We start from the raw sequence: 26865 nt of genomic DNA on the forward strand, positions 1-26865 counted from the left end.
TGTCCTAATTAACCAGAGCTAAAGCAGACCCTGCAGTAATCCTATGACCAGTCTCTGCAATTCTTGTTAAATTATCTAGAAAACTTGCTCTTAGGAAGAGAAACTAATGAGAATAGTTCATAAGAGTGGGGAAAAATTATTAAATATAGCCTTAGGTGCATTTGTATGGTATATAGTACCTGAGAGTTAAAGAAGTTTCTTAGCTCAGGCTGCTATAACCATCGAAAGAGTGGTTGAAAAAACAAATATTTATTTCTTACACTTGCAGAGGCTGAGAAGTCCAAGATCAAGGCACTGGCAGATCTAGTGTCTGGCGAGGACATTCTTTCTGGTTTATAGATGACTGTCTCCTATTTGTATCCTCACATAGCAGAGACAGCAGAGAGGAAGGAAGTTTTCTTTTGTCTGGTCTTAAAAATTCACTAATGCCAACATAGGGTTCCACCCTCACAAAGGCCCCATCTCCAAATCATACTGTGGATTAGGATTTCAACACAGGAGTTGTGGGGGGACACAAGCAGTCTATAGTAAGAAGTGAAGGAGCTCACAGAAAAGGTCTTGGATGGAAGAATGGAGCCATGTAATACTGGGGAGCTTGGTGGTGGGATCTTAACTCTCCTTGAGGATTTACCCTTTACCAGTTACAGAGCAGGGGCCTCTCCCTGGCAAAATAGAACCCATCATTCTTAGTTCAGACCTTTTAATCCAGATGCTGTAAAAGGAGATTTTGAAGCACAATTAAGAAACTCTAGTAAACTCTAGTAGGTGAGAGAACTAGTGATTCATTGTTGAATCAAGTAAGGAAGTGGAGGGAGTACAATTTGGAAGGAGGATCTTCCACTTAAGGCTCTGTGCAACTCAGTGGTCTCGCCTGTAAAAGATATGGAAATTAATACTGCTTTTGATCATTGAGTGGATTAAATGAGAACATACATATAAAATACAGTGTCGTGGTACTCCTGGGTGGCTCAGCGATTGAGCATCTGCCTTTGGCTCAGGGCCTGATCCCAGAATCTGGGATCCAGTCCCACATCGGGCTCCCTGCAGGGAGCCTGCTTCTCCCTCTGCCTGTGTCTGCCTCTCCGTGTGTGTGTCTCTCATGAATAAATAAATCTTTAAAAATAAATAAATAAATAAATAAATAGTGTCTTGCACATTGCTGGACCACACCAGTATTCAATAAATGTGAGCTATTATTATTGAAATAGAAGATGCACCATCTACATTGAGAAGACAATCACTTGTATCATTACATTACTTATCGCCATCATCATCATTATTATGCAATGATGAATACTCTCACAGAAATCTTATATGAGAAAAAAATGTATTTATTGAGTGTAATCTGCTTGTCTTCCATGAATACAAGGAAACACATGACTGAAGACTTGTATAGTAGACCTCTGCATGTATGCTCCTAGAAAATGACCTTTTTTCGGTTTTATTTCACACTATAAAGATATGTCTGGAGGGTGTCAATAATAACTTCAAAATTCTTTAAGAAGTTTGGAAGGGCTGTTCTAAAGTGAGTGATTTTTTCCTCCTAGCCTCTGTATTTACAGGAGAAAAGGCTGAATTATTTTAGGGTGGTGGAGACCCACACTATTGCAGCTAAAGTGACAAGTCCTTATGCAAACAGTTTCATGACTTTCTCTTATGCCATCTTGGTAAATATTTGTAGGACCTGACAAACCAAATTGGGATGATTTCTCAGAGTCCCAGAGGGTAAAACTTAAAAATTTTTGTTTGCGTGTCTGTAGTTTTTAGAAGTTTCAGCAAGATAGAGCTTAAGTTGTGGCTGATAGAACAAATATCATCACTCCATGTGCCAGTCTGGTTAGCAGCCATGCATGCCATCCGTAGATAAGAACAGATGATCAGATTTTGGCCCTTAACCAGTAAAAAGTTGTGATCTTGATAGTGGTTACATAAATTATTGCCTAAGTAGCTATCTGAAGACTGGTATTTGACTACTCGTGTATGTGTCATGTCTGTGTCCAAGTCCCTGATTTTCAATATGCCAGCCCTCTGTCTACCTGAACTTCTTTGAGGACTGTTCTGTCTCATCAGAACTCAGGTACTGGGGCCCTCAGTGAAGTGCTGGTGCACTTGTGAGCCCAACTAAGGATCTCTCGAGGATGGGAAAACAGGATGTATAATTCTGGAACTTTATTTTCTACTACTCAAATTGAGTCTTGATTGTAGTAGTAGCTACATGTGTGTATCACACATACACACTTCAAAATTCACTGACTTTACACTTAAAAGGGATGCACTTAGTTATATCTCAATACAACTGATTAAAAATAATGATGCTATAATCAGCTTTTGATTACTTCTCAATAAAGTAATAATTGACACTAAAAACAAACCTCTTCAGTGGCTCCCATTTATCTATAAGACTAAATTCACACTGCTGAAGTAGGTATTTAAATCTCTCTTCTCTATGGCCCCAAGCTACCTTCAGCAATGGTTATTAACCTACTTTATGTTATGGACCCTTTTGGTGGTCTGGTAAAAACCATGGACTCCTTTTGAGAGTAATGTTTTTAAATACCTAAGACAAAACACATTGGAGTACAAAGGAAACCGATTATATGGAAATTATAGCAAAATACCTATACAGTTGGTGATATAACCATTTATGTTCTTTCTTAACTCATGTCATATATCTCATAACTACCATAGTTTCAAAGTACTGACGAGCAAAATGATAGTTTATGATGTCTGCAAATGTCATGTGAAAGGAAATACTCTGTGAGTTTTATTGGTGAGGAAGTAACGCATGCTGCTAATAGTCTTATGGTTCTTTGCCCACATTCACAATGGAAGGAGATACTAAGTTTCAGTTAGAAGCCAATGAAAATAAAGGCACATTTTTTTTCCCTATCAAATTCAACCTTCCTCCACACACACCGTCCCTTACCCACTCCTCCTCTGCCTTCACTCCAGGTTAAAAATGCCTGCCTACCCCCAAGTCTCCTGACAGTCCCCTGTTTCAGTGCAGAGTTCCCCATCCTAAAGCTGCAGAGACAGCAGGTAACATGAATATGTGACTAGGTGGAAAAGCCAGATAGTGGAGGACCCTAACGACTGATACAAAGCCCATGCCTTTGCTCAGAGCATTCCAGTAACACTTCTTTGTTTTTAAATGCAGTCATGTACTTGCCAAATAAAGATTAGCCAGGAGTTGGCTGGTGTGCAACTACTGTTTAATCAGCCAGAATGAACTGCCAGTCCTCCTCCTGCTGCCCTCCCCTGCCACATCTCGAGAGAGTTTCCCTTATGTAGAAAGTTCTTCCCCTCTAATCTCTATTAACCAAAATTCAGCTAGTTCAGAAGTCGGCATTTCCTGCTTCCCTGAGCTGGAAGTCATTGGGCCCTGGTCTGTGCTCCTAGAACACTTAGTTCAAATCTTTGTCTGTGTTTGTTTTTTTTTTTTGTTGTGGTGGTGGTGGTTTGGTTGGGTTTTTTAAAGCACAGATCACATTTTGGCTCGTATTGTGCTCACTGATGTGCATGTTTCAACTGTTCCAATCCATCATGAGCTCCTGGACGGCAGGACACAGCCACGTTTCTTTTTGCAGCTCCCCTAGTACCTGCACTCCATGTGCACGGAGCTGAAGGGACATGGTACTCAGGCTGATCGTATGGAGCCAGTCCCTGCCTCCCTGCCTCTCTGCCTTGTGTTTTTGTCTATTTTACATATGGTTTCTCATTCTCCAACCACTAGAACTAAAGCCCTGACATAACCTTTCTGTCATGGAAGGGCTTACAGTGTAGGCACAAACCTCCTGGCCCGAAAGGTAATTGATGTCATTTAAAGTCTTCCTCCAGATATGGATATTAATCTATTCAATCTTTCATTCCTATAATCCCTTAGGAATCCCTTGCACCAGGTGAGAGCTTATTGTATGAAATACATCAGGCCAGATCATGCTGTGATACAAGTTTGTGAAACTGTTTCTTTGTAGCCTAGAGACTTCTTCCTAAAGGACATTCATTGCTCCTCTTATGGAACAGGGGTGCCCAAAGAGCATTCTCTTCCCATGATTGGTCAGCAGGGCCCGAGGCTCCATTGAATCCCCATAGCCATGGACTCCATGAAGTTATATATAAAGGCATGGAAAATAATAAAATCTTACTTTGTATCCTGGTTTTTTAAATTCTTTGCACTTTGAATAAATTACTGAAGATCTCTGAGCCTCCATTTTGTCATCTGTAAAATATGGGTGGTAATAACATCTACCCCCCAGGGTCATTTGATAGTGACATGAGTTAATACATATACAGTGCTTAGAACAGTGCCTGGCACATGCATGTCACTGAGCACTTACCAGTGCTAGCTAAAATAAAACTCCGCCCAAATACCTGTTTCCTATCTAAGCACCTGCTATGGGCTAGCACTGGGTAAGCCATCAGGTTATATGAAGCTGAACAAATCATAGCAAGGAGCTCGTAACATAATAAAATGGTTTTCAGTCTGTAGACTGGAGATTCCTTGGGGAGACATTTTTCTGAGAATTTATTTGTTCATCACACTGAATAAATGATCCACCTCAGACATATATACTTTATTTTTAAAAACGTATGTGGTTACTTTGGGGCTGAATTTAGAAGGATGCCTTATTTTATATTTTTTGTCATTCTGTATTATCTCAACCAATTATCAAGGGACTAGATGTGATCATGTGGTGGTTACCAACATTTTTTGGAAGATACTAAAAAGTGCTTCTTATGGCTAAACTATCTGGATCTATCAATTGAGTGGACCGCATGGTGTGATAGAAACCCAAATAATCATGTTTGCTTAGGCAAAGGAGATTCTGCCCCTGAAGAGTGGCAGTTAGTACTAAGATACTGCAGGATAGAGACCGATGCTCAGGCAATATTTAACCAAAATTTTTCAGGTGCTCTCCCAAAAAGTTGGGAACCCTTCACATAAAAGAAGTAAAAGGAAACTCCCAAAATGGCCACACACAGAGGGCTTCTGTTCAGCAGCAAACTCTATTTCTTTTATCCAGCTGATGAGGGAGAAGGTCTTTAAGATTCCCAGGATCGGTGAAGGGTGGGGAGGGGGGTTTTCCATGGTTGGGTTGCTAAGGCAGGACTTCTGTGGATGCCTTGTGGACATGGCTCCTAATTGAGGGCCCCCTAAAAAGCCAGAATTTGCAGAGAAGCATTTGATTTCCTTTTTCTTGCTGCTGTTCTGGTACTTTGGGAGTTTAGGAATTGTTCATCCTCCTGTGGCCAGTTGTGAACCAGCAGGTTTAAGTTCTTAGACCACCTCTTTTTATAATAGATGACAATATGTGGTGGGGGTGGGGTGGGGGAAGCAGGAGTGAGCAGGATTCTGGTCCCTGTTGCAGTTTGAATTTTCTGTCTTGGCAGTCCTCCTAGGTAAAGTCTTCAAAAGACTGCAATGACTTTTCTGGCAAAATTACTGGGAAACCGTTGCCAACACTAAGAATCTCACACTCAGAAACTCAGAGATTGGATATGAGTGAACCTCCTACATTTCTCTTTAAAGTTCCATGCCTTAAAAATAGTTATGGTGCAGTGTTCCTCTGTAGAGAAGATGGTTAATATTTCCATTCTGATCCAGAGGAAAAGGTCAGCACACTTTGCTGCAGACAGGTCTTGGTGAATCCTTGATATTTATTTCATTCTCAAGGCACTTGGTGATCTCCATGGAAAAAGAAATCTCCCTGTTTTTGTGTTCTGTTTTGCTTTGTTTGATTTTTGTTTGTCTAGTCTGGGAACTAATGTCTCTGGTTACTCCCAGAAAAATTGTAATGTAGCACAAAGTTTATTGGCTGGCAAATAGCAGACATTCACTACAAGTATATGGATTGACTAAAAAAATGATTTTTCACCTACCAAGCTGTGTTAGCCTCCTTAATCACATTCCCATATGTGAAGTGTTTTCCTCCAAGCATTTACCTTTTTCTACTCAAAAAGCTGCTATGGGCCTGATGAATAAGTGGTATTGTTTTGCAGTTAAGAGCAAAAACTTTGCAGCCAAACATACCAACATGTGAATTCTGGTTCTGCAGATAACAAGATGGGTGATTTTGAACAAATCTGAAGCCTCAGTTTCTTCTTCATTAACATATGTTCATCAACAAAACTTGAAGGCAACCTATGGAACAGAAGAAGACATTTGCAAATGACTTATGCGATAAAGGGTTAGTATCCAAAATATATAAAGAACTTATACAACTCAACACCCAAAAAACAAATAACCCAATGAAAAAATGGGTAAAAGACATGAACAGACATTTCTCCAAAGAAGACATCCAGATGGCCAATAGACACATGAAAAGATGCTCATAATCATTTACCATCAGGAAAATGCAAATCGGAACCACAATGAGATATCACCGCACACCTGTCGGAATGGCTGAAACAACAGGTGTTGGTGAGGCTGTGGATGAAAAAGGAACCCTCATATACTCTTGGTGGGAATGCAAACTGCTGTCAGCCACTCTGGAAACCAGTATGGAGGTTCCTTAAAAAGTTAATAATAGAAGGCATTTGGCTGGCTCAGTCAGTGGAACATGTGACTTTTGATCTCAGGGTTGTAAGTTCAAGCCCCATGTTGGATATAGACAGTACTTAAAAATAAAATCTTTTTTTAAAAAGTTAAAAATAGAACTACCTTATGGTCCAGGAATCACACTGTGGTGTGATTAAATACTAGGTGTGGGTAAATACTAGATATTTACCCAAAGAATACAAGAACATTAATTCAAAGAGATGCATGTACCCAATGCTTATAGCAGCATTATTTACAAAATATAGCCAAGACATGGAAGCAGCCCAAGTGTCCATCGATTGATGAATGGATAAAGAAGATGTGGTGTATATATAAAATGATATGTATAATGGAATATTATTCAACCATCAAAAATAATGAAATTTTGCCATTTTTAACCACTTGGATGGAGCTAGAGTGTTTCCCCCCCAAGTTTCAGATATTTATCATTCAATGTAAACCCCAACACAATACACCAATATGATTTCATGCGTTTAGAGGGGAAATAGTTCCTGAATAAGTGGAAAATTGTGCAGATAGCTTCTGGAAGACCTTCATTCTAAGCAACTTTATAGTGAAACATTTCATTTAGAAGTCTGGACCTCCTTTCTTAAGTTTGCTGTGATCTACATTCACCAAATAGAATTTGTATTGATCATTAGGACCCAGTTTGTTCCAGAATTCTGGGTCATTCTTATCCCAACTGATATCTGGATTGAACAATGCCAAGTGCAAGACATACATTGCTGCTCCAGTACCTCCTGCCCCAATAAATAAGAAGAAGGGGATCAAGCTTGGATGCTCCTTGGTCTGACCAATGATCTGGCGTAACATAGTCTGACCAATGATCTGGCGTAACATAGTCATGGCAGAGGCCTCCTGTCCAGAATTAAAAAACCAACTCTTCAAAGCCTGGAACCAATGGAGCTAGAGTATATTATGCTAAGCAAGATAAGTCAGTCAGAGAAAGATAAGTAGTATGATTTCATATGTGGAATTTAAGAAACAAAACAAGCTAGCAAAAACAAACAAAGTAGCAAAGGAAAAAAAATGAGAGAGAGAGAGAGAGAGAGAGAGAGAAAGACCAACCAAGAAACAGATTCTTAACTGTGGATAACAAACATGGTCACTAGAGGGGAAGATGGGGAGATGGGTGACACAGGTGATGGGGATTAGGAGTGCACTTGTGATGAGCACAGGGTGATGTAGGGAAGTGTTGAATCACTATATCATATACCTGAAACTAATAGAACACTGTATGTTAAGTGACTGGAGTAATACAAAAATTTAATGGAAAAACAAAACAAAACATGTGTTCAATGAAACCTACCTTACAGGTTTATTGGAAGGATTAAATGAAATAAAATAAAATTTTCCAAATTTCAGTCACTTGCAACTTGCCTGCATATTTTTTGCATATTCAAATATCACCCATCATTATTCCCTAATGTTTTCTTTAACTCATTTTTTTTATTTTTTAAATTTTTTAAAATTTATTTATGATAGTCACACAGAGACAGAGAGAGAGAGAGAGAGAGAGAGAGAGATTGGCAGAGACACAGGCAGAGGGAGAAGCAGGCTCCATGCACCGGGAGCCCGACGTGGGATTTGATCCCGGGTCTCCAGGATCGCACCCTGGGCCAAAGGCAGGCGCCAAACCATTGTGCCACCCAGGGATCCCAACTCATTTTTTTATACAGCTTAATTTTAAAAGATAAACAGACACTTGTTACCTCTCTGATGATAGAATTTAAGTGTAAAATATAAATGTAATGGGGACTAAACAATATTATTAAGTTCAGCCTGTATATTTTTGCCTGCAAAAGTCTCTGACCTGAGGTCTGCTGTCTTTGTCCAAAAGAGAGATTATGGTCAAATATTAAAGGGGGAGGAGGGTTGCCCAGAAAAGACTTGGTTGTTTTGTCAGCTCAGAGGACAGATTTTAGTGATGTTTTATATAATCTTGGCCAGAGATGGGTAAACTGGATTATCTCAAATGCCAAAATGGAAATCTGTTTCATAGCCTGCTCAAGTCCCAGATCGGCTCATTTTCCCTCCTTTGACTTTTTCCTCACTTGTGTTTCTTTCTTTTTTTTTTTTTTTCTCACTTGTGTTTCTTAAGCACAAAAATAGCACTTCCACATTGTCATAGCTCTGTCCTGTGCCTACACCCCAAGGGTGACACCTACTTACCATCTTTGTGTTCTTTCCTCTTTCCACTTTTTCCTCCACCTCCTTCTTGTCATCACTGTGTCCACCAAAAGCTCTCACTTCAAGCTCTGACAGCGTCTTCTCCCTCACTTTTGGGCCTTCCTGAGCATCCCTGGCATGCATGACACTCTGCTTAAAGTGCCAGTTAATATTTAAGTCCATTAAGCTCATTATGTAGTCTTTCTCCTCACGGTGTACCCAAAGAATGCAGCAGAGCCAGGATCTCAAAGGCTTTCCCACGGGGAGCTAAGGGAGAAACTCTCGTGGTGACTATGGACCTTGCAGCCAGCTCCAGGAATTCTGACTGTCCCCAATTAGTTTGTAAAATGTTGGCCATTGTACATTCTGTTTCTTGAGAAAAGTTTTCATAGCCCCGTGCATTTCAACAAAGTTCAAATACCACTTCTTTGAAGATCATGTATCATCACGAACATTGGCTTGATAAGCCAGCACTTGAGGAGGTTCGAAGTTTTTCTCCGCTCCCTACTTGGTTAGTTGGGAGAAGAAGATGTTGTGTGTTTTACACAAAGAACATGTTTTGAGGCCTTCCATCCAAGCACTTCATCCAGGCATAATGGGAACATGTTAGAAATAAATAGCATATCTCATCATCCACCACGAGTCAGGGAGAGGAGGAAAAGGAACAAGGTTTTTAAAAATGCCTTCAGGGGCACCTGGTGGCTCAGTCAGTTAAGCCTCTGCCTTCAGCCCAGGTCATGATCCTGGAGTCTTGGGATCGAGCCCAGTGTCAGGCTCCCTGCTTAGCAGGGAGCCTGCTTCTCCTTCTCCCTCTGCCCCTCTCCCAAATGAATAAATAAAATCTTTAAAAAAAAATGCCCTCAGACCTCCAGCTATTGACTGGGTCACTCAATCCCAGGAGCCCCTAATAGTTTAGCTTGATTTGCCAGTAACACAGAGGACAAGGATTGTATGTCAGAAACCCCCTGGTGCAAATAGCAGCTCCATGTCATGAGTGGGAAGGTGACAGTGGTTACTCACTGCTTCCCTGTTTTCTATTTTCTGTGGCCACTGTTTCTTCTTGGGACTCAATCCCTTCCTCCCTCCTTATGAGACCTTTTCCTGGCCTGACTGCAAGGGCTATCTCTTAGTTATACAATGTGTTCTGATCCATAGATTTCTGTGGAGGCTCGCCTGTGAATAGCTCCTTTATCCCATTAGGAAGTTTCTGTGCCATTGGAGTTTAGGAAATCTGCTGAGCTCAGATCTCTGTATTTTGCCTCACACACTTTGGGCTCTGTGCAGGAGCAGTCCGGTGTTTTCTCTTCCTTCTTAAAGAGCTCCTCATCCTTCTCCTTCCTCATTATGTAATTTATAGAAAATGATGCTGGGCATGCCCTTCCTACTGCCTGTATCTCCCCCCGTGCACACACACACTTGCACATGGACACACCAACAACCAGTACTTTGAACATCGAAATTTGTCCAGCAGGGGGCCATTTATCAACCAAATTCTGTCTGGTTTTTGCATGTTTTAAATTAATGGCAAAGATAATATCTTGAAAGTGTCCTACACATTTGTCTTTCCATCCTACATGCTTCCACTCCAATGGCCTCACCATCTGGCTCAAATTTAGTCCAGTGTGATTGGCCCCATCAGGAAATGCTCGGGAAGGAACAAATACTCAGTGGCTCTAAGCAGTATGTGGCATTAATCTTTGGCTGCATCTTGGAGCCACCTTAATGAAAAAAAAAAAAAAAAACTCTTTCCTTCTCATTTTAATCTCTTTCTATTTCTTTCCTCTTTATGCCTGGTATTGCTACCTGGAGATTGAGATTCAAAGAAAATCATTCCTGAGGGTTTATGATTTAAAAGTACTTGAGAAAGAAAGGCATAGCACTCTTGTTAACATTTTTATAGCACCTCCAAAGCTTCTGAAGAGCACTGTTGACTACAACAACCCAGGTACCCAGGCATCGGATCCCTCAGAGAGTAGACTGGGTTTTGTCTGCTAAAAAAGATGTCTTCACACAAGATCTTTTTCCTCCTCCCTTATCTCCTGGCTCAATTTCCTAAATAATTCTTCGCCATGACCTCCTGCTATAGAAAACAGATGAGTTAACTGGGAGTGAATAGTAGTTTAGAACCAGGCTTTTCCCATCACATTAAAGGCAAGCATATTTTCTGGCCTCATGCCCGCCTATCATGTTTATTCCCTTTCTTTACATCAGGAGTGATACCAGAATGCATTCACTTGGTCATTCACAGACGTTAGCCAAGGAGTGGGCACTGCTTTAGACACAAGATGCCTCTAAGAGCAAGTTGGACAGGGCCTATGATCTCACCTGCTCACATGCTGGGCGAGCTCTGCCTAACCCCATGGAGCTCTCTTCCAGAGGCTCCTGTGGCACATAGGTTGTCAGGTGGTCCTCAACAATCCCGTCCTCTGGAACTCATGTCCTCAGCTTGAGTGTGGGTCAGATCTATGAACTCTAGCAGTAGAACATGGCAAAGGTAATGGAATGTCTCTTTGGGGATTATAGTAGAATATACAAGATTTCATCTTGCTGGTATACTGACTCTAGAAACCCCCTCACTGACTTTGAAGAGGTAAGGGCAAAGCCCACGTGGCAAGGAACTGAGGGCCACTACCAGCCAACAACCAGCAAGCAGCCGTGGGCCTCCGGCCTGCAGCTATAAGGCACTGAATTCTGACAGCAGCTGAGTGAGCTAGGAGGTGCTGTCTTCCCCTGTCAGGCCTCCAGATGAGAATGCAGGCTGCTCACACTCTGACTCTAGCCTTGTGAGATCCTGAGAAGCCATTCCTAGGCTCCAGATTCACAGAAACCATGAGGTAATACATGTGTTGTTTTAAGCTGCTAAGTTTGTGGTAACTTGCTAAGTAGCAAACTCATAGAGAGACCCCGAGGACAAGAGGAGCTACCTGGCCCAGCATGGTCCCACAGCCTCCTAGAGGGCATCCTCTATTCATCTCGCATACAGCCCTTAGGATCCTTGGATTGCAGAGTTGTAACCCTTCCACATAACTTCCTTCAGCTGGGTAAATGTGTTTACAACCTCCCCCTACTCCTTGAACTCCTTAAAATCAGAAAAATGTTGGAGCAGAGTTGTTTGCAGCAACACCATAATGGAAAGATTCCTGAAAAACTCTATGAGTTGAGAGCACTATGTCACCAAAGTGATTTAAGACAGGTCCTCTCCCATTCCCACCCTCTCACTCCCAAGTATCTTTCCAGACTCCATATTCTCACCGTTGGAGGATTTGTCTCAAGGCAGTCCATTTAATTACATTTAGTAACTTTCCATTCCTTCATTCATTAAGCTCAACAGATTTCATGTCCTCATCTGTAAAATAAGTGTCATAATATGAAAGGAAAAGAGTTAATTTATATAATAATTTCCTGGCACCTTGTAAATATTATATACACATACATGATGATGATGATGCTATTATTATGGATGTAGTTTGTAGTGCTATTTATTATTATAGCCAGGTGAATAGAGATGTGAAGAAGACAGGACCCTGCACCTATAACTGGTTCCTTAACTGTCTGGTAGTGAGCTCAGTTCTGGAAAGAGAGATGAACAGGACAGGAAGTTTTACAAAGTGAAGGCCTGAAATTAGCAATACGATTTCCAAAACCACATAACACATCCTGGAAAAATCACTTTGTAGGAGGGGTGGAGCCTACAGGTGGGAATTATTTTAAAAATGCATCTGATAAAAAAAAATGATAAAAAAAAAAAACAAAAAAAAAATGCATCTGATAGCGTCCTATGTCCTCTTGGAATCTTACAAGTCTGTCAGTGCTGAAAGAGAGGAGACAGATGAAGAAAATTTCATCTATATTATCATTTTCACAGAATCAGTGCTGCTAATGCAAAAAAAAAAAAAGAAAAAGAAAAAAGAAAATTACATCGAAAATACCAGAGCTGTGGGATTATTACTCACAGCAAATTATATACATGGGGAACACAGGGTACAATAAGTACTTATTTATAACTTCAATAAAAGAATAAGTACCAGAAATGTTAGAGTTGCTTGCTTTTGCTTTAGGAAAGCTAGTGGGGAATCTAGGGGTAAACAGCCTTCAGGAGTGGGCAGGAGCCCAGTACTGGGACTACAGTCTGTCCCTGTTCTCTGGGAACATAGTTCCTTTTTGTGAATGGAACAGGAACATGATGAAGCAAAGGGGAAGTGAGATGCCCTGCCCTGCATGGGACCATTGGGGTTCAAAAATGAATCTCTGGGTGGGGTGGGGGGTTGGGGGGTGGCTCAAGACGTGGCCTCCAAACAAATTTTCAGACATTAATCTGTGTTTCCTTGGGCTTTCTTGGTCAAGGTATTATCCAGGATAAGAATAAAAATGTGACTATATCCTGATGAGATCGTGTCATGTTGTAATTGGTTGCTGGAGAGTGTGTCTCAATCTGTGGTTGAACTTTGTATTCTCTCTTTTTACCTCTGTTCCTAGCATGGTGTCTACACATAGCAAAATAGTCTATATTTACAAATAATGAGTCACTGAATTAAGAGAACTAGACAGGAATGGTTAAATATTCAAAAGAGGGATAAAACAACTCATTACACAATAGTTCCCATTCCCATTTGTGGGCTCCCCCACTGAGGGTACATTTTGACCAGTTTAGATACAATGCTGATAGGGATAGAATTTCAATCTAGAAGTCAGAGACTTTGTTCAACTATTGTATCTGTAGCAATAACCAGTTTCTTGAGACCTTTTCTAGATCTGTCCCTAACTACTCCATACAACTAGTGCTTTGTTTTTCTGGCACAGAAAGGATGAAAAAGAATTCTCCAATGCTTTTCTCCTAAACTGTGACTCTGCCACGCTTTATAAATGTTTGTGTATGGAGTAAAACCAGATATTTTGACTTCCTCTCCTGGTCAGTCACAAGATGCCTGAATTTTCACCATTGGGATTCTTTACAGCTTGAGGTTTTGTTATGAAAGTGTCTGTCACCACAGTTTAATGTGCCAGCTGGACTGTGCTGAAGCCTGCCCAGATGGTGAAACATTATACCTGGGTGCATCTCTGAGGGTGTTTCTGGAAGAGATTAGCATTTGAATTGGTAGACTGAGCAAAGAGAGCCCTCACCAATGTGGGCAGGCCTCATCCAAACTGTTGAGGTCCTGAATAGAACAAAATGGTGGAGGAAGGGTAAATTTGCTCATTTTGCTTGAGCTGAGATGTTCATCTTCTTCTGCCCCCAGGCATTAGTGTTCTTGGTTCCCCCAGAGTGCTGGCCTTCAGACTCTGTCTGGGATTTATGTCATCAGCCCCTTGAATCTCAGGCCTTTGGGTTTGTATACTGAATGACACCACTGGCAATTCTGGTTCTCCAGTTTGCAGATGGCACATCATGTATATTGTACATCTCCATAGTGCATGAGCTAATCTCCATAACAAATTTTCTCTTGTGTATCTATATCTATCTAACTCCCATTGGTTCTGTTTCTCTGGAGAACCCTGACTAATACATACTTCTTCATAGACCAGCTAGTGAACACATAGCTTTGCTATTTGAATTTGCTTTGCTGTTTATTTCTTGGAGTGAGAGAAACATGAAAATTGGGGTGTCACAATGAGGTAGGGTTTGTAATGATTAAAAAGAGGGACTTGTGATAGAATCTAAGCCCCTCCAAGATTTACTATCTTGAATAGGGTAAACTTTCTAAGTCTCTTCTTACTCTAAAATGACAATACAACTACTTAATTGATATCCTATAATTCAATGAGATGATTTGTGTGAAAATGGCATAGAAGTAAAGCAATCAGTAATTATTAACTATTCCTGTTGTGTTTTGATTGGGATGCAGGAAAAGGAAAGAGGAGGAGGGGTTAGGAACTCAGGTGCCATCAGACATTATATGGAAGAGGGAAGGAGTGTAGGAGAGAGTGTTTTTAAAATGGTGATATGACGGTGGAGAACTACATATTTCTCTAAACAAATCATCTCACAAAAAGGCCAATTCTAAGTGTTTACATCTTGTGCTAATGCATTCTGCAAGAACATCATACCTGTTCCTCATCAAACCCCTGGGATTCAGATGCTTTTAATATATTTTTTTCCAGTAAAGTGTGATAGGCAGAATAATGGCCCACAAAAGTTATACATGTCCTAATTTCTGGAATTTGTAAGTGTATTACCTTACATTGGAGAAGGGACTTTGCAGATAATGAAGATGATGAGCCTCGATACGGGGAAATTATTCTGGTTTATCTGAGTAACACCCATCTATCCATACAAGTCTTTAAAAGCAGAAGAGGAAGGCAGAAGAGTCAGTCAGAGAGATGCACAGAGTAAGAAAGAGGAGAGATTCATTGCCTGAGAGGCGCTCAACTTTCTATTGCTGGCTTGAAGATGGAAGAAGGAGGCCATGAGCCAAGGAGTACAGCCTGCCTCTACAACCTAGGTGAGGCCTCAGCTGACAGCCAGTGAATAAGTGGGGATGTGAGTCCTACAACCAAAAGGAACTACATTCTGCCAACAACCTGTATGATCAAGGAAATGAACTGTGCCCTAGAGCCTCCAGAAAGAAATGAGATCTTGTTGACACCTTGATTTCAGGCCCAGTGGTACCTATGCTGGACTTCTGACATGGAAAAATGTAAGATAATAAATTTTGTTGTTTAAGTCACTAATTTGTTTTGGTAGCAATATAAAACTGACACACAAAATTAAAGACAGAAGCTTCATTTAATTCCATTAATTCATTTATTTGCATATTTATACATTTTCAAGCCCTCATTGAGCAGCTATAGCAAACAAGGCATTGAGCCAGTTGCTGGTAATAAAAGCATGAGTAATACCCAGTCCCGACTCTCACCATATTTAGAAAGTCAGTGGAAGAACCAGAAAAAGGTTTCAGACTTCCTAAACAACTTGTTCTGCCTTAATTCCCTGAACTATTCAACCTCTCCTCTTTCCTACAATTTCAAAACAATTAGTCACAGTGAGGGTGTGTTATGTTTTGCAAACTCATTGGCATGAATGTAGTATAGGCAAGTTCAAGAAAAACTAATGGATTTTTCCCCCTTGGTCTATGTCCAGTGAGATCATGGCCTTGGTGCCCTTAGTTGCAGGGTTCTGGCCCCTTGATAAACATCCACATCACAAGGCTGCTACCCAGTAGCACAGTGACATCTTCCCTACTCAGAAGAGATTCCTACAGAGGATTGCTTAGGCCAGGGCTTTCCAAAGCCCTGGTGTACCTAAAAATCATCTGGAAGGCTTATTAAAACACAGATTCCTGAGCCCTAATGCCAGATAGTCCCATTTAGTTGATTTGGGCTGGGGCCTGAGAATCTGAATTTCTAATAATTGCCCAAATGATGCTGCCTGTCCACTGAGCACACTCTGATCTTCGGTGGATTACTCCTTATTTATGGAGAAATATGGCGGCTGGTGCCAGGAGGGTCAGAAGCAAACAAACCTCAAAAACATGTAGCATATCTGCCAATTGGCACCATACTTTTGAATACTTGCACCCTGACTATCCTCCACCCTGTTCCCCTCTGTTTTTGTTCCCAGACAGGATTTCCCTGTCCTCCTGTAGTAACCTGGGATGCCCTGCAACTTGCCAAAAATTCAGACCACTGAGAAGGAAGGGAGAGGAAGGGACAATGAGTGGTGTTTCCCTAACCCGTAGGTCCAGACAAAGGGGCATGGTGCCCTTGCCATCATAACTAGCATCCTCACTGATAAGGTGAAAACAAAACAAAACAAAATGTTGAAATCTCTGATTGGGCAATTTGGCATAAAAACAGAGCATGTGTCCCACTGAGGGGTAAGCAAATACACAATGTGCTCTGTGGACACCGAGGGCATCACATGATACTGCTGCCTCTTCCATCCCCATCCTCTACCATCCCCTCACCAGATGCTGCTGTCCTTTGTTCCCCTCCCTGCCATCCTTCCATGAACTTTTTAAAGCCAAAGTATACAACAGGATGAACTGACACACCACTGCTAATGACTTACTGCTGAGTCCTCTGGCATTGTCTTCTACAGATCTTTGGTGTAAGCTATGAAATTGCCATAAATGTCAACATGGTGATTCCAGGCAATAATCTTGAGCTCCTAAATTGAGTACTTGTATCCATCACTTCACTCTGATTGGCTTATAAGTGCTGTAAATTATAACTGTTATAAATCAAAACTCTGTCAAATACTGCTTGCTTGATTAAAAAGAAAAATATCATCCTTGTTGTCAAAATTGGTTTTTTGCTTAAGTCCTCTTTCTAAACAAAAGAGCTTTCTAGAGCTTTAGGAAGATGGTGTATCTCCAGATGACTGTGGTAAAATTGTTTCCTTCGTGCCAAGTCTCTTCAAGATGATAAAGACTTGTTTGGCATGTGAACTTTTTCATATTTATAAATATCTTTTCTTTAAATGAGAGTAAAAGACAATTATTGCTTTTATTTGCTAAATTATTTTATTTTGCTCTAAAGTTCTAAAATAAAGAGGTACTTTTCCCCTTTCAGGTCTATGGCCTCCATGAATCCATAGCCATCCTTGGGCCATAGGTTGAGAAAATCTGCCTGAAACACCACTGATTTTTTTAAGTTACTTAATTAATTAATTTAGTAATCTCTACATTCAATGTGGGGCTCGAACTCACAACCCCAAGATCAAGGTCACATGCTCTTCCAGCTGAGCCAGCCAGGTGTAAAGCACCCGACTTTCATGTCTCCTTTCCCTCTAAGCTTCTTTCCAACAACTCTAAATTTTAATGAATTCAAGAAGAGGATTTCATGAATCAGCCAGCCTGTAACAAATGGAGGCCACTGTCTTCTTGTGGGGAGCATTTCAAAGCTTCCAAGAGAATTCCACAAAGTATAAGGGTCAAAGTCACTGACCCTCATGAAGTTTTAATTATTCAGGCAACAAACTGATCCAATGTCTTTAAAACTTTTCTAAACAACATTGAAATATATATATACTAAATGTGAAAAAAAGAAATTCATTCTCTCTGCCCACAAGTTCCACTCTTGTGCCCAGAGGGGAATCTCTGTTGACAATTAATTTATGTGATACATACTTTATAATTCTCTGATCTTCATATGCCAGTGGGAACATGGATGTATTATGATACTTAGCAATAACTGGGGAAAAAAGAAAGTACTCAATTAGTTTCAGCAAGTTTAGTATTTGATGGTTCAGGCCATCCAAGAGAGATTAGCTATATTTTCTATATTTCTACATTTTCTCTCACATGCAAAAAATCCCAGGGAGGTTTTCTTAAACCTACAACCAAACCAAGAGATGCAACTCTTGGTCCAGTCAGCTGCCTGGGTATAGTGTTGGATCAAGTTAATTCACTTGTGCTACAACTATGTAAATATGTACATATGTGGGTTGAGCAATTTTGTTCTTCAGGAAGAACCAAGCAGATACCTCCACCAACCAACATTTAGAAGGCTGGTAGTGCTTTGTCCTTAGCCTAAAACAGAATGGAGAGCTCTACGGGAAATGAAAGAATTTTCTTTTTTTTTTTAAATTATATTTATTTATTCATGAGAGACACATACACACACAGAGACAGAGAGAGAGAGAACAGCAGAGACACAGGCAGAGGAAGAGGCAGGTTCCATGCAGGAAGTCTGACATGGGACTTGATCCCAGGACTCCAGGATCAGGCCCTGGGCTGAAGGCAGCGCTAAATTGCTGAGCCACCCGGGCTGCCCAGAATTTTCTTTTTGTGATGAACAAGGACTCATTCTTTTTTAAAACATTTTTTTCTGAATAAAAAGCAATGCACAAGAAACAGAATTGAGGAAAATTTTCAAGTGCAATAAGCGGTAAAATATCTCCCATCTCTTAAAGGTAAGCTCTGCCAACTATATGGGCTATATTTTCTTCCTTTTTTTTTAAGATTTTATTTACTCACGAGAGGCATGCAGGGAGAGAGGGAGAGAAGCAGAGGGCAAAGCAGGCTCCATGCAGGGAACCCAATGCGGGACTTGATCCTGGGTCTCCAGGATCAGGCCCGGGCGGGAGGCGGCACTAAACCGCCGGGCCACCAGGGCTGCCCTGTTTTTTCTCCTTGTCTTTATCCTTTGACTATTTGGGCTTAAATGTTTAAGCCAAAGATAGTTATCCTTGACTACCTGTTAGAATCACCTGGGGAACTTCTAAAACCACTCATGCCTAGCTCCCATCACAGAGATTCTGGCACAATTGATTTGGGATGTGCCCTCATTGCAGTTTTGTGAAACCTCTTCAGGTGATTTTTTACATCCAACCAAAATTGAGAGCCACTGACTTAGGCTATCCTGCTACTCTTTTTACTTAAACAAGTAGTGCATAAGTACATTCTTGTTACTTTCTTTTTCAAACATGGTTCTTGATGTTTAAAACAATTTTCAAAGTACATGGAATGGGGGTTCTTTTTTTTTTTAAGATTTATTTATTTATGATAGAGGGGGGCAGGGACACAGGAGCCCAACACGGGACTCAATCCCGGGACTCCAGGATGGCACCCTGGGCCAAAGGCAGGCGCCAAACCGCTGAGCCACCCAGGGATTCCCCTGGAATACAGATTCTTAAACTCTGACATGCAGCAGATTAGATTAATATACCTGGAAGTATATTCAACATGCAGATTTCTATGCTTGATCAGATTCATTAAGTATGAGGTGGGATCCAGGAAGGGTTTGGGTTTTTTGTTGTTGTTGTTCTATTTTGTTTTTTGTTTTAATTTTTATTTATTTATTTATGATAGGAACACAGTGAGAGAGAGAGGCAGAGACACAGGCAGAGGGAGAAGCAGGCTCCATGCACCGGGAGCCCGACGTGGGACTCGATTCCGGGTCTCCAGGATCGCGCCCTGGGCCAAAGGCAGGCGCCAAACTGCTGCACCACCCAGGGATCCCCTATTTTGTTTTGTTTTACAAGCTTTTCCTTTTCTCTTTTTTATGAAAGTCTTTAATTTGAAATAAGTTTTGTTTGTTTGTTTGTTTGTTTAAGTCATCACTATACCCAGTGTGGAACTCACAATCCCAAGATCAGAGTTGCACGCTCTTCCACCTTAGCCAGTCAGGCGCTCCCTGAAATAAGTCTATATTTCCATAAGAGTTGCAGAGAATTCCCATACTATATCCTTCATCTGGCTGCAAACATCTTACATAATCATGGTACACTTAATCAAAACTAAGAAATGAATATTAGAGCAATTAATTAAATTATAGACCGTATTTGGATTTTACCTTTGTTACACTAATTCACTTTTCTGTTTCAAGATCCAGCCTAGGCTAGTATGTTACATTGAGTGGCCATGTCTCCTCCATCTCCTTCAATTTGGAATAGTACTTTGGTCTTTTGTTATCACTCACGACTTGACTCTTTTGAAGAGTATTAACTAGTTATCCCCCAACTAGTTTTGCTATGGAATTTAAAAAGAAATTTTCTTTTACCTTTAGTTTCAAATTTTAGTACCCTCCTTTGAGGTGACCACTGAGAACTCTTCTCTAACCTTCCAGAGTTTTTCCTATTTTTTTAAAAAAATACATACCAACATGTACACTTATGTAACAATATAAATATTGTTGGGCACCTTGCTTTTAGTCATGTAACAATTTGATTTAGTGATTTTTTTATGATAGGATGTAGAATATCTAATTTAGCATTTGTACACCTTGGGAAGCATAAAGTATGTTCTCAATAGAGAGCACATACTTCTGTAATTGACGTTCAAGGCAACAGAACTGAACTGCTAGGGGATGATAATGCAAAGAAAACATTTTTCTGATTTTGTTTCAAAATCAAGATGTGGAAATGAATAGATGGGAGGCACATAGTAAATGGACATACTAATTGTCTTCTAAACTTAACTGTTTGAACGTATTTTTAATGCAAATAACAGCAGAAACAAGGCTAGAAATGAAGTCTTGTTGCACTGGGTACTGAGAGGAACTGAGAGATAGAAATCCTTTGTTAGTCTTTGAAACTGTTTCTGGATAAGTTATTCAAATTCCTGTTGCTCCCTTTCTTTCATGCAGTTAGTGGAATTAACTAACTGCACAACACTCTTGAAAGAAAAGGTTTCTAAATCTTATTTATACGAAGTCTTTGAATACACATGGATATGAACTTGCAAAAGCTTCATCCACTGAGAACAGAGGAAATCTCATTTTGGTGTTGCTGGTACGGAAGCAGAATAGATGTGGTCTCCAAAGAAGACAAAACTACATTGTGGTCATAGATGGTTATGATTTTAAAACAAATGAATTTTTTTACAATTCTGTCTTGCTGACTTTGGAAAGTTTGGTTTCTCTGGAGCATTTGATATTTGAAGACAGGTGTGATACATAAAATAAGGTCCGTTCCTAGTGGGTGAATGGAACAGCCTTACCCATCACCGGAGAAGTTGTCTGATCAGATATTAAGCTGAACAACTAAGGCAAAGAGAGCTCCACTGTGCTAACTCATGGCATTCTGAGTTCTCATTCTGGCCTTGAAAAAATATATATACGTATAATTCATTTAAAGAACAAAAAGCTTTATTTAAAAAAAGGGGGTGGGTGGGTTCTTGGGATGCCTGAGTAGTTCAATCTTTTAAGCATCTGCCTTCAGCTGAGGTCATATTCCCAGCGGCCTGGGATGGAGCCCCACATCCATCTCTGTGCTCAGCACAGAGTCTGCTTGTCCCTCTCCCCTGCCCCTCCCCCAACTTGTGCTTGCTCTCCCTCTCTCTCAAATAAATAAAATCATTAAAAAATAAAATTACAATTTTTAATTTTTATTTGTTTTTTAAAAAACAGATTTTATTTATTTATTCATGAGACATAGAGAGAGAGGCAGAGACAGAAGTAGGCTCCCTGCAAGGAGCCCAATGCGGGACTGGATTCCAGGACCTCGGGATCACAATCTGAGCTGAAGGCAGATGCTCAACCACTAAGCTACGCAGATGCCCAAAATTAAAACAATTTTTTAAAAGATTATATTTATTTATTCATAGACACACACACACACACAGAGAGAGAGAGAGAGAGAGAGAGAGGCAGAGACACAGACAGGGAGAAGCAGGCTCCATGCAGGGAGCTGGACATGGGACTCATCCCAGGTCTCCAGGATCACACCCCAGGCTGCAGGCGGCGCTAAACCGCTGCACCACCAGGGTTGCTCAAAATTTTTTTAAAAAGGGTCTTGGTCTGGGCTCAATCACATTGGTTCCTTATTATACAACATGGTGGTCCTATGGGATCAAGTTAATAGATTTGATTTTTAAATGGCTTTAGTCAGCTTTCTCTCTTTTTTTTTCCCAGTTAACCCAGAGTGTATTATTCATTTCAGAGGTGGAATTGGGTGATTCATCAGTTGTATATAACACCCAGTGCTCATTACATCACATGCCCTCCTTAATGTCCATCATGCAGTTACCCCATCTCTCCACCCGCCTCCCCTCCAGCAACCCTGTTTGTTTCCTGTGATCTACTCAGTTTTCTCTATGGAAATATTACATTCATAATATTTTACCTGCATGTAAATTAGCCTACAGAGGTCAAGTGTCTTTGATTTGAGAGTTTTTTTCTCCCATAATATGAGATTGACAAGAGGATGGCTCTCACTATCATATAGAGCTAATTACAAATATAGCTCTGCACCATCCACATAGTCACATATAACACATATTCTTAATCATTTGTAGTAGTATTCATTTTATTAATTCCTAGAACAAATTTTTGGCATGTCCTAGAAGCCTCCTGGGAAACCCCCCAAATAGACAAAATAACATCTTTATTCAAGACCCAAAGTGATGAGCCCAGACCAAGACCTATTTTTTTAAATAAAACATTGTATTCCTTAAATAATAATATAGATCTGTTCCAAGGTCAGAATATGAGAACTCGGAATGCCATGAGTTAGCACAGTGGAGTTGTCTCTGCCCCAAAAGACAAAAAACAAAACAAAACAAAAACCCTTAGACAAAATAATATCTTAACATTTTCTTTATGTAATATTTAGAGCCAAGATTTGGGAAAATCAACATCAAAAATAATTATCAAAAAAACATTATGTAGCATTAGCATGTAAGTTATAGCTGTCCACAGACGAAAAAATTATTAAAGTTTTAGTCATACAAATCATCAAAAAGAATAATTAAATCACATCAGTAAGTAAAAATTGACAAACTTTTAACTTTTTTTTTTTTTAGAAATAAGAGTTTGTAGTCAAAAAGTGAATCAAGAAAAAAAAAAGTGAATCAAGAAGTCAGCACAAAACCATAAACATTTAGGAGCCTCTCTGGAAGTTCTCTCACTATAAGAAAGATCCGTCCTCCATAAAAGCCACAAAATAAGACATATAGTTTTTTTTTTTTTAAGGAAAGACTTAATATTCCAGGACCATTTCCCCCTCAATTATTTTTTTCTCTTTATTATTCATAAAGTTCTCAGTTCTCACATTTCTAGTATAATGCTCCACATTTAAACATACACAAATACATATAAACAAGATGAAGGTTTTAAACCTTAATTTTGCTGTTCAGATATATTAACTGTGCCACTGATTTATATAAGACTGTGAATGTATGACACCATGTTTGTCATTTTTTAAATTTAAATTTTAGTTATCATATAGTGCAATATTGGTCTCTGGAGTAGAAGTCAGCGATTCATCACTTACATAGAACACGTAGTGCTCATCACAAGTGCCTTCCTTAATACCCATCCCCCCATCTACCCCATTACCCCCACCTCCCACCATTAACTCTCAATTTGTTTTCTGTCATCAAGAGTCTCTTATGGTGGCACCTGAGTGGCTCAGTGGTTGAGCGTATGCCTTTGGCTCAAGTCCTGGGATTGAGTTCCGCAACAGGCTCCCTGCTCAGGGGGAGCCTGCTTCTCCTCTGCCTATGTCTCTGCCTCTCTCTCTGTGTCTCTCATGAATAAATAAAATATTTTTAAAAGAAAAATAAAAGAGTCTTTTATGGCTTGTTTCCTTCTCTCCTTTCTTCTTGTCCTCCTTTCCATATGTTCATCTATTTTGTTTCTTAAATTCTGCATATGAATGAAATCATATGGTATTTGTCTCTCTTACTGACTTATCTCACTGAGCATTACAGTCCCTAGCTCCATCCATATCATTGCAAATGGCAAGATTTCTTTCTTTATGGCTGAGTATATATTCTGTTGTGTATCTACACCACATCTTCTTTAACCATTCATCAGTCAATGGATATTTGGGCTATTGTTGATAGTGCTGCTATAAACACTGGAGTGCATGTAGCCCTTCGAATCTCTCTTTTTGTATCTTTGGTTTGTCATCTTAATCACACCTTTACCAAGACCAAATATGTATTAATTATTTGTATAGCTTTTGTAATTTCTGGCTTTATAAATTTTAATCTCTTCAGAAGTGTCCAAAGATTTCAGATAACTGAACTTTATCCATCAGTTAATTTAATATTAGTCCAAGCCTAAGGATCTTGGAAATAATATTTAAGTTGGAACAATGTAGAGTAATACAATTGCTATTGGTATTAACATTTAGACAGATATTTAAAAGTTTTCAGTAAGTGAAATATTAAGTCAAAATGATTTGCACTATTGACTGATGATACAATCTTTTTATGTATTTATTTGAGAGAGAGTGAGAGAGCGGGAGGGAGTGGGGGGGTGGCAATTCTGAACAAAGCTGCTGTATACAACCATGTGCAAGTATCTGTATGGGCATGTTTTTGACTCCTTGGGGTAAATACCAAGGAACATGATTGCTGTATCATAGGAAAAGAGTACATTTAGTTTTGTAAGAAACGACTTGCCTTCCAAAGACAGTAAATAAACGAAAATATTCTTATTTCATTTTGCACTCCTACCAGCAAACAAATGACAGTTCCTATTTCTCCACATTCTCACCAGTGTTTGGTCTTGTCAGTGTCTTCAATTTTACCCTACTTCGATTTTACGTTACTCGTTATGTAATGAAAAGATTACATAATGCTTTCAAGGTTAATTCATGTTGTAGGATGTATCAGTATATTGTTCATTTATTTTCCTGAATAATTCATTTAGAGCCAGAGACAGAGCTCAAGCAAGGGGAGGGGCAGAGGGAGAGAGAGATGCCTTGGGTGGATATGCAATATTTTGTTTAGTCACGTATCAACTGATAGACATTTGGGTTGCTTCCACTCTTTTTTACTATTATAAATAATGTTGCAGTGAACATTCATGTACACTTTTTTTTAAAGATTTTATTATTTATTTATTTATTTATTTATTTATTTATTTAATTTATTCATGAGAGACACAGAAAAAGAGGCAGAGACATAGGCAGAGTTCAGAAAAGCAGGCTCCCTACAGTGACCCTGATGCAAGACTCAGTCCCAGGACCCCAGGATCACAACCTGAGCCAAAGGCTCAACCACTGAGCCACCCATACGTCCCTCATATACAAGTTTTTGTGTGGACACAGCTTTTTACTTCTCTTGGGCATATCCCCAGGAGTAGAATTTCTGTGTCATAACATAACTCTATGTTTAACTATTTGTGGAAGTGCCAAGTTGTTTCCAAAGTGGCTGCACCTGCACCATTTTACATTCAATGTAGTCAAAGAAATAGACAATCGAGTAAGTCAGTAATCAATGTAGTGGAGAAAAACATAAAGAAGCATGGAAAGCTAGGTTAGGATCAGGTGTAGTTGAAATGAGGAGGCCATTTTACATATATTATCTTAGTCAAAATAATGAGACTGAGAGTTCTATCATCATGAAGGCACCTATATTCACAGAGGTTAGACATCATGCCCAAGATTACATGGCAGGTAAAAGGTAGCTGGAATTTCTATTCAGATTGATTCTAACTTCAAAGCTCAAGCCTTTTCACCACACCACATTCTCATAAGTGCTCATTTTTCTAGAGTAAGAACTTATTCCTTAAAATGTTAGCATAATACATTTGGGGCAAAACTGACAGTTAATGCATGGAGCTCAGTTTCTTAAGAAAGAGTCTCAGCAGGAAATATGAACACACTCAAAAAGAGTATGTTCTCTGACCTAATTTATGCTTGAATAAAATCATAAATACTATGCGACCTAGAAAAATTTCTTTTCTACTTTCTCCAAGAGCCTCTTCTGAAGTACAATTTGCATATAACTATTGAGGAGTTCCTACACTGTTAGATTTCTAGTTAAAAAATAAAAACTTCGGGATCCCTCGGTGGCGCAGCGGTTTGGCGCCTGCCTTTGGCCAGGGCGCAATCCTGGAGAGCCCGGATCGAATCCCACATCAGGCTCCCGGTGCATGGAGCCTGCTTCTTCCTCGGCCTGTGTCTCTGCCTCTCTCTCTCTCTCTCTCTCTGTGACTATCATAAATAAATAAAAATTAAAAAATTTTAAAAAAAAGAAGATATGCCCCCGTGTTTAAAAAAAAAAATAAAAATAAAAAAATAAAAACTTCCTCATTTTAATAACACATCAACATGTAGCCAGATTTAATATTTGGAATCCTGCCCTAGCTTCTGGCCCACAGAGTTGAGGGGGCTGACAGATCTGAATTTTGCAGGGCAGGAGGCTAGCAGGCTGGAGACCCAGGGAAGAGTTGATGTTGCAGTCTTGAGTTGAGAGGCAGTGTGGAAGCAGAATTCTTTCTTAGTTCTTTTTTTTTTCTTAAGGCCTTCAACTGATTGGATAAGGCCCACTTTCATCATGGAAAGGAGGGTAATCTGCTTTATTCACAGTCTACTGATGTAAATGTTAATCACATTCAAAAATGCCCTTCCAGGGAAAGGAGAAGAAATGGGTAGGAAATATCAGAAAGGGAGACAGAACATGAAGACTCCTAACTCTGGGAAACGAACTAGGGGTGGTGGAAGGGGAGGAGGGGGGGTGGTGAATGGGTGACGGGCACTGAGGGGGGCACTTGACGGGATGAGCACTGGGTGTTATTCTGCATGTTGACAAATTGACCACCAATAAAAAATAAATTATTAAAAAAATGCCCTTCCAGCAACATCTAGACGGGCATTTGACCTAACGCCTGGGCACCATAGCCGAGCCATGTGGACACATAAAGTTAACCATCACATTCCTATACCCCAGGAGACCATCCTGAGTCCACCTGGGGTATATCCACTGCAGTTTGGAAATTTTTCTGGGTTGGCTAAGCAGGGC

At 40.0% G+C, this 26865-nt stretch overlaps 1 long non-coding RNA gene and 1 pseudogene across 1 annotated transcript; both read right to left on the bottom strand.

Annotated features, from left to right (window-relative positions):
* Positions 1 to 683: 683 nt before the first annotated feature.
* Positions 684 to 8837, bottom strand: LOC112932437 (uncharacterized). Its single transcript, XR_003237471.2, has 3 exons — positions 8732 to 8837; positions 6032 to 6142; positions 684 to 871 (listed from the first exon to the last, which is right to left on the bottom strand). It is a non-coding gene; the product is annotated as an uncharacterized lncRNA (long non-coding RNA).
* LOC112932414 (cytochrome c oxidase subunit NDUFA4 pseudogene) lies at positions 7127 to 7372 on the bottom strand (annotated as a pseudogene).
* Positions 8838 to 26865: the final 18028 nt, after the last annotated feature.

This window comes from Vulpes vulpes, chromosome 12 (genome assembly GCF_048418805.1).
Source record: "Vulpes vulpes isolate BD-2025 chromosome 12, VulVul3, whole genome shotgun sequence".
Taxonomy (NCBI): Eukaryota; Metazoa; Chordata; class Mammalia; order Carnivora; family Canidae; genus Vulpes; species Vulpes vulpes.